This window comes from Oncorhynchus keta, chromosome 1 (genome assembly GCF_023373465.1).
Source record: "Oncorhynchus keta strain PuntledgeMale-10-30-2019 chromosome 1, Oket_V2, whole genome shotgun sequence".
In the NCBI taxonomy this organism is placed as follows: domain Eukaryota; kingdom Metazoa; phylum Chordata; class Actinopteri; order Salmoniformes; family Salmonidae; genus Oncorhynchus; species Oncorhynchus keta.
This window is the reverse complement of record NC_068421.1, coordinates 41,909,459-41,917,619: the sequence shown is the minus strand read 5'-3', so window position 1 is coordinate 41,917,619 and position 8,161 is coordinate 41,909,459. Positions and strand designations below refer to the sequence as shown.

The 8,161-nt window shown below is 40.7% G+C and overlaps 1 long non-coding RNA gene across 2 annotated transcripts; it reads right to left on the bottom strand.

The window, feature by feature from the left end:
• Positions 1 to 6,865: 6,865 nt before the first annotated feature.
• Positions 6,866 to 7,808, bottom strand: LOC127931784 (uncharacterized). Of its 2 annotated transcripts, none has more exons than XR_008142987.1 (3): positions 7,579 to 7,808; positions 7,407 to 7,535; positions 6,866 to 7,148 (listed from the first exon to the last, which is right to left on the bottom strand). It is a non-coding gene; the product is annotated as an uncharacterized LOC127931784 (long non-coding RNA). The 2 variants fall into 2 exon arrangements; XR_008142976.1 differs by having other exon boundaries at positions 7,450 to 7,535.
• Positions 7,809 to 8,161: the final 353 nt, after the last annotated feature.

Sequence of the window (8,161 nt, the reverse complement as noted above, 5' to 3'; positions counted from 1 at the left end):
CTGAGGTCACACATTCAAGCTTGTGTTCCCACCAAGCTAGTCACACATCTCATTGTGAAAGTTCCCTTCTGTGTCTCAATACTTGGCATTTAAATGGTTTAGGTGAGAAAATATCCCTCTTCTGTTTCCAAGTCAGATATTAGGCTGCGTTTAGACAGGCAGCCCAATTCTGATATTTTTTTCACTAATTCACTAATTTCATTATTCTTCAAATCAAATCAAGCTTTATTTATACATCCATTTCAGACATGGAATTCAACGCAATGTGCTTTACAGGAGAAAAAAAATAAGAAAAAAAATGAACAAAAAAGCTGAAATATTCACTACACAAACAGATAAAAAAACGTAATGATGACAAATACAAATCAAATGAATGACACAAACTGAACAACTAAAAAGCACCCGAAGGAAAATAAAAGCTATTCAGGCAGGCTATTCCAGAGGCTGGAGGCACGATACCTAAAGGCTGCCTATCCATGCCTCTTGGTCCTAGGCTATGGAATCACTAAAAGGCCAGTGCCAGAGGACCTGAGGGACCTACTGGGTACATAACTTAAAAGCTTGTCTGACATATATTGTAAGCATGTCTGACATGTATTGTGGTGCACAATAGTGAATTGATTTAAAAATCAATAGAATAATTTTTAAATGAATTCTAAAACTCACAGGCAGCTAGCGTAGACACCTTTAAACCAGTGGAATGTGTGATCTCCGTCTGGTCTTGGTCAGTACCCGTGCTGCAGCATTCTGTATGTTTTGCAGTTGACCAATGGCTTTCTTGAGGAGGCCAGACAGGAGTGCATTACTGTAGTCAAGCCTGCTTGTAATAAAGGCATGGATGGGTCTCTCTGTATCAGGCTGAGCGAGAAACAGGCCACACTTTATTTATTCTCAGGTGGTAAAAATCTATTTTGGTCACTTTCCTAATATGTGATTCGAAATTGAGTTTAGAATCTAAAATAACACGTTGTTTATTAAAAATATTTTATCATTATTGCCCGTGAATTAAAATGTGCAGCTAGATTCTCTCTCTGTGCTTTGGCTCCAACAATATAAGGACATCGGTCTTGTCTTGTCTTAGCAGGATGAAGTTGTGAGCCATCCAAGTATTTAAATCACTAATGCAGTCTAATAATTTATCAGTGGAGCTAAAAATCCTCTGGTGACAGAAATGTAAAGTTATGTTTCGTAACACTGAAAATCAATGTAGGGCTTTCTGATGACGCTGTCAAGGGATAACGTATATAAACTGAACAGTACTGGACTCAAAAATGAACCTTGTGGAACGCCACATGTGATATGTATTTTCTCTGAGTTATGTTCACTGAGTCTAACAAAAAACTCTCAACCACTTTTATATAGGTCCTAAACCAATTTAGATTTATTTAATTTAGAAATATCTAAGAGCTGAAGAATCGAGATTACTGTTCTTCAGAAGGGATTTCACTATAGCAGTTTTTAGTGGTGGGAAAAGTGCCTGGGAACAGGGATATATTAACAATAGCTGGCACTTCTTCTTATATCAAATTAAAAACTGTTCTGAAGAAGGTAGTGGGGATAGGATCCATGAAGGCTTAAGTTGTGATATCATTTTCCTGGGAATGTCTGTGTCAACCAGGGAGAAACAAATCCATAGTGCCTTTGCATGGTAGGTTAGGGCACATATCATCAAACTTCTCATCGGGTCTTGCTTGATTGATACCCAGCCTAACGTTGATTATCTTATCTCTGAAATATGCTGCAAACTCATCACATTTAGATGTGGAGGAAAGTTCACATAGGTTTGCGGTGGTAGGATTTATCAGGACTTCAATGGTTGATAAATGAATTATTCTGATTAATAGGGATCAAGTTAGAACATCTCATATCCACCTCCTACACAAAAAGGGACTCAGGAAAATTGAAATGGTCTCAGAACAGGGCAGCACGGCTAGCCCTTGGATGTACAAAGAGAGAATAATAATAATAATAATAATATTATGCACCTCAAATGCTCAAAGTGGAGGAGAGATTAACTTCATCACTAGACATGTTGAATGCACCGAGCTGTGTGTTTGAACTACTGGTGCACAGCTCGGACACCCATGCACCCAACAAAACATGCCACAGTCCCCAAGTCCAGAACAGACTATTGGAGGAACACAGTACTAGATAGAGACATAACTACATGGAACTCTATTCCACTTCAAGTGACTGATGCAAGCAGTAATATTTGATTTTAAAAAAAAAAACACTTTATGGAACAGCGGGGACTGTGAAGCAACACAAACATAGGCACAGACACATGCATACACACACACACACACACACACACACACACACACACACACACACACACACGATAACATACACACTGTACACATGGATTTTGTATTGTAGATATGTGGTAGTGGTGGATTAGGGGCCTGAGGGCACACAGTGTATTGTGAAATCTGTGCATGTACTGTAATGTTTTTAAAATTGTATAAACTGCCTTAATTTTGCTGGACCCCAGGAAGAGTATTGATAATACATGCAAATACAAATACCCTAGGCTGGCCTTTGTTACTTTGTCATGGAAAATGTTTCTACAGTGCCCTATAGCCATTCTACACACATATAGAATCAACAGAGTGTGTCCAACCATCTGATTGTCTGAAAAAGTCTGATTCCCTTGTAGATTACATGAACCTGTCTCAGAGAACACCTGGGGTCCTGTGCAATAGTCTTTAGCATCTTCACTGTCCTCCAACAAATCAGAGAACAGCAGGCTTACCTTGGCTTCGCCAAGCTGTTACCGTGGTGACTAGGAGGGCCGATTTGCCACGGTTCCTGAAGCATATCCATCTGACTGCTAGCCGTGAATAAATATTGTATTTTATACTATACCCAGGGAAGGAGTCATTTGTCTTTGATGAGAATCAATGACTCTGCAATGCATATTTTAATTGTAAAGTTCTAGGTCTTACATCTTATAAAATCACAAATTTGTGCAGCAAGGGTGATGGAGGTAATGATTTTAGCAAAAAGAACAGGCAAGGTGGTCTGAAAATGCTGAACTGAGAGACTCACAGATTTGGCATTACTGCACTCTTAAAAATAAAAGGTTCCTGAAGTATCCTTTGGGGTTCTTCAAATTGAAACTGTGTAGGAACCCCTATAAGTTCTTCGAATAACCCATTAAAATAGTTCTTAATGGATCATAGAATAACCTGTTTGGGTCTATTTTTGAACTTAATTATAATACGCATAACAATAACAAAAATAACACCATATTTTATTTGTCAGTAAACTCCCAGCAGAGGCCCAAGTCCAATGGGTATATCATCTGGTGTGTTGATGTTAATGTGTTGATGTTCTCCATGTCCATAGCCAGAATAATTTTGCAGTGCACGGTGATCGAACAGGGTTCCTGTTGTAGGGAGGGTGAAGTCTGTGAATCCAAAAAACAGTAGTAATACTGATGATTAACAAAATATGCACATGACAGTATTCATACCTTGGTTTTTGTGGTATATGTGAATTAAATATTTATTTTTTGATTATGTTGTTCATACGTATACCTTGTCCATAAAGTAGAGGCCTATGGGATATTCAATGAACAGTTAGCCTTCAACATATTCGTATAGCCTACATACTCTTACCGCTTTGTTGATTGATTTCCATTGATTTTTTGTCAATTTTGTGTTTGAGAAAGATTTGCACAAATATGGAAAGACTACCTTAAATTGAGACCTTTCCTGTGCCTGCACCTGCTGTCCTTTCAAACTCAGATCCAAATGTTTCAGTTGGGCAGTTCCTGCAAGAACAACCACCAACTTAGGAGGTTCCTCAAATAATCTTTTGGCCAAGGACCATGAGGGTCTTAGAAGAACCCTTGTTGAACCCCTAATTTTTAGTGTGTTGATCTTAAAACAAACAAGCATGCACAAACACACGTGCATATGAATACACATGCACACAAATATACACGTACACACACACATGCCCACACACACACCATATTGCCCATTGCTGAGCAGAGGTGATTGCAAACAACAAATACCTAAAAATAATTCCTTTTTACAGATTGAATCAATACAAGGTGTCATAGTTCACTAGTATAGAGGACCTTCAACCAGGAAGAAAGATATCAATTCCTTCTTCTTCTCTGATGAGCTGACTGTAGTGATGTGTTCTTAGAACTATCAGAAATCTGTCTTGGTGGATATTGGACATTGAATGACATGCGTGACTCGTTTCAGGAAACTAAAATGTTCAGATATACTGTAGGCATATGTCGCACGTCACTACTTCACAGGAGCGGCATTTGAACGTAAGCATTCATTTTTTGTCAAAATGTGCTTTTGGCAGAAATACCTTTAGGAACATGTGAACTTTCATGTGCCTTAATAATAAACTTGTAGTCCATCCATGAACATGAATACAATTGTTAAATTACGAGCCTAGTTGGTTTAGCCATGGAAAAAGTCAGGAACCTTCCCACTAGCCATGATTGGCTGAGATAATGGATGGGCTGGACATGCTGGGAGATGAGTTCGGATTGTTCTGACAAGTAGCATGCTTCTGTCTATAACGGGAGCTGTTCAGTAAAACGTGAGCTGTTCATTTTTGAAAGGTATAACGTTAGCCATCGAGAAGTACAAAAGTTTTGCTACTTTTCTCAACGACATTGATGCCCTGAATTTAGCAGGCGCTATCAACAGATCAGTTGGAAAAAGTGATGGGCTGCTTTTCTGCACACGCCACGGTCAGTGTGAACTAGAGTGACTTGACACAACGCTGGCCACACAAGATGTAGCATCAAACAAAACAGAGTTAAATTGTTCCAGTCATTCCGTGAAGCGTTCATCCATGTACACGGGTAAGAGTCTAGCTACTTTCTCAGATATAAGTTTCTAATTTTGTCAGAAAGTCATTTTTATTGCAAGTTAAAGCATACTGTTAGTTATCTAGCAAACGTTAGCTTGTTGGCTCGCTAGCTAACATTACATGTATGATCTGGGTATTAGTATTATTTGAATCAGGAAACCATTTGCACTGCTTGTTATAACCTAATGTTAGCTAGCTAACATTGAACCTAGTTTGTTAGCGTTATCTACCTGCACATTCATACTACAGCTATGACAATGTTTGTATTGGTAGTATTTTTATTTGATTATATTTATTTAACCTTTATTTACCTAGGCAAGTCAGTTAAGAACAAATTCTTATTTACAATGACGGCCTCCCAAAAGGCAAAAGGCCTCCTGCGGGGACGGGGGCTGGGGTTTAAAAACAATATATAAAGGACAAAACACAAATCATGACAAGAGAGACAACACAACACTACATAAAGAGAGCCCAATGACAACAGCATAGCATGGCAGCAACACATGGCAACATAGTATGGTTGCAACACAACATGACAACAACATGGTAGTAATACAACATGGCAGCAGCACAACATGGTAGCAGCACAAAACATGGTACAAACATTATTGGACACAGACAACAGCGCAAAGGGCAAGAAGGTAGAGAAGAAAAAACATCACACGAAGCAGCCACAACTTTCAGTAAGAGTGTCCATGATTTAGTCTTTGAATGAAGAGATTGAGATAAAACTGTCCAGTTTGAGTGTTTGTTGCAGCTCGTTCCAGTCGCTAGCTGCAGCGAACTGAAAAGATGAGCGACCCAGGGATGTGTGTGCTTTGGGGACCTTTAACCCTCCAGTTGTGTTCGTTTCATGTTAATTCATTGTGTGTTCCCTGTCCAAAATGACCACCCCATTATAGCTGATTATAAATCCATAATAGTACATATAGTATCACCTAATGTTGTGTTAGATATTTTCATTATCTAAAGTTCTTGTGAACAGTACACATTTTAAACTTCTATTTGCTATTTATGACCTGTAGGCCTCATTGACCTGAGCTCACACAAATTGTTTTTGAGCAAAAAGTACAAAATGTATAAATTATTTTGACTATAACAAATACTCAGATGAAACATATTGTGCTATTTATCATAGACTTACTTTGTTTCAAAGTTGAACAAGGACATTTGTTTTGAAACCATTTCAAATGTTTAAATAGTGGCACAAAATAACATCTGTTGTGTTCCCGGTCAAAACTGACCGGTAGGATTTTATCAGTAAAGAAAGGACATAGGCCCAAAACTACACATGAAAACTGTACCGTATTACAAAATGAATGTCTGAACACATTAAAGAACAGCAGTAATAATAACAGTATTACTAACAATAACAAAAACATTAAAATGTTCACAATCTGTCAATCAATGGGGGTTACATTTTGTGTGTTCTCGTACACATGTTGGACAATACGTGGTGGTTGTTGCATGTGCGTGGACTTGGGTTACAGATGAGTGGCAGGTGCTCCACCCACTTGTGCCAAACCTCTCTGATCGCTGCCAGCTTGTCTTGTTGACGGCGGCCTGGTCTTGTTATCACGGTTGTCGAAGCGAAAATTGTCCTACCACACTCTGCATCCCATAAACTGGTGTTACATTAATTTCTGGGTCTGTACACACCAGCCAAAACCAAGAGGCCCACGTATGCTTGGACGTCAGTCCGGTCTACCTCCTTCCAGTTGTCTTTGTAAACGCGTCTCCCTCTCCAGGTTGGGCATGTTGATCACTATAGTTTTGATTGACTGTCAGGAAGAGTTTGAAGCAGGATTTTATGCCATCAACCTGGGATATGGCATATTTCTTTGGCCCTGGGGTCATGCTGATTACATTTTCAACCGACAGCTGACCTCTTCTCTCAGGTGGGGTTGAAGACCAGGACAAATTCCCATTCTTTGACCGGATTGCAACAACAACCTCAGCAGGGTCCTCTTCCTCATCACTGGAATGTAACAACAATCTCAGCAGGACCCTCTTCCTCATCACTGGAATGTAACAACAACCTCAGCAGGACCCTCTTCCTCATCACTGGAATGTAACAACAACCTCAGCAGGACCCTCTTCCTCATCACTGGAATGTAACAACAACCTCAGCAGGACCCTCTTCCTCATCACTGGAATGTAACAACAACCTCAGCAGGACCCTCTTCCTCATCACTGGAATGTAACAACAACCTCAGCAGGGCCCTCTTCCTCATCACTGGAATGTAACAACAACCTCAGCAGGGCCCTCTTCCTCATCACTGGAATGTAACAACAACCTCAGCAGGACCCTCTTCCTCATCACTGGATTGTAACAACAACCTCAGCAGGGCCCTCTTCCTCATCACTGGAATGTAACAACAACCTCAGCAGGGCCCTCTTCCTCATCACTGGATTGTAACAACAACCTCAGCAGGACCCTCTTCCTCATCACTGGAATGTAACAACAACCTCAGCAGGACCCTCTTCCTCATCACTGGAATGTAACAACAACCTCAGCAGGACCCTCTTCCTCATCACTGGAATGTAACAACAACCTCAGCAGGACCCTCTTCCTCATCACTGGAATGTAACAACAACCTCAGCAGGGCCCTCTTCCTCATCACTGGAATGTAACAACAACCTCAGCAGGGCCCTCTTCCTCATCACTGGAATGTAACAACAACCTCAGCAGGACCCTCTTCCTCATCACTGGATTGTAACAACAACCTCAGCAGGGCCCTCTTCCTCATCACTGGAATGTAACAACAACCTCAGCAGGGCCCTCTTCCTCATCACTGGATTGTAACAACAACCTCAGCAGGGCCCTCTTCCTCATCACTGGATTGTAACAACAACCTCAGCAGGACCCTCTTCCTCATCACTGGAATGTAACAACAACCTCAGCAGGGCCCTCTTCCTCATCACTGGATTGTAACAACAACCTCAGCAGGACCCTCTTCCTCATTACATTTACATTTACATTTAAGTCATTTAGCAGACGCTCTTATCCAGAGCGACTTACAAATTGGTGCATTCACCTTATGACATCCAGTGGAACAGCCACTTTACAATAGTGCATCTAAATCTTTTAAGGGGGGTGAGAAGGATTACTTTATCCTATCCTAGGTATTCCTTAAAGAGGTGGGGTTTCAGGTGTCTCCGGAAGGTGGTGATTGACTCCGCTGTCCTGGCGTCGTGAGGGAGTGTGTTCCACCATTGGGGAGCCAGAGCAGCGAACAGTTTTGACTGGGCTGAGTGGGAACTGTACTTCCTCAGTGGTAGGGAGGCGAGCAGGCCAGAGGTGGATGAA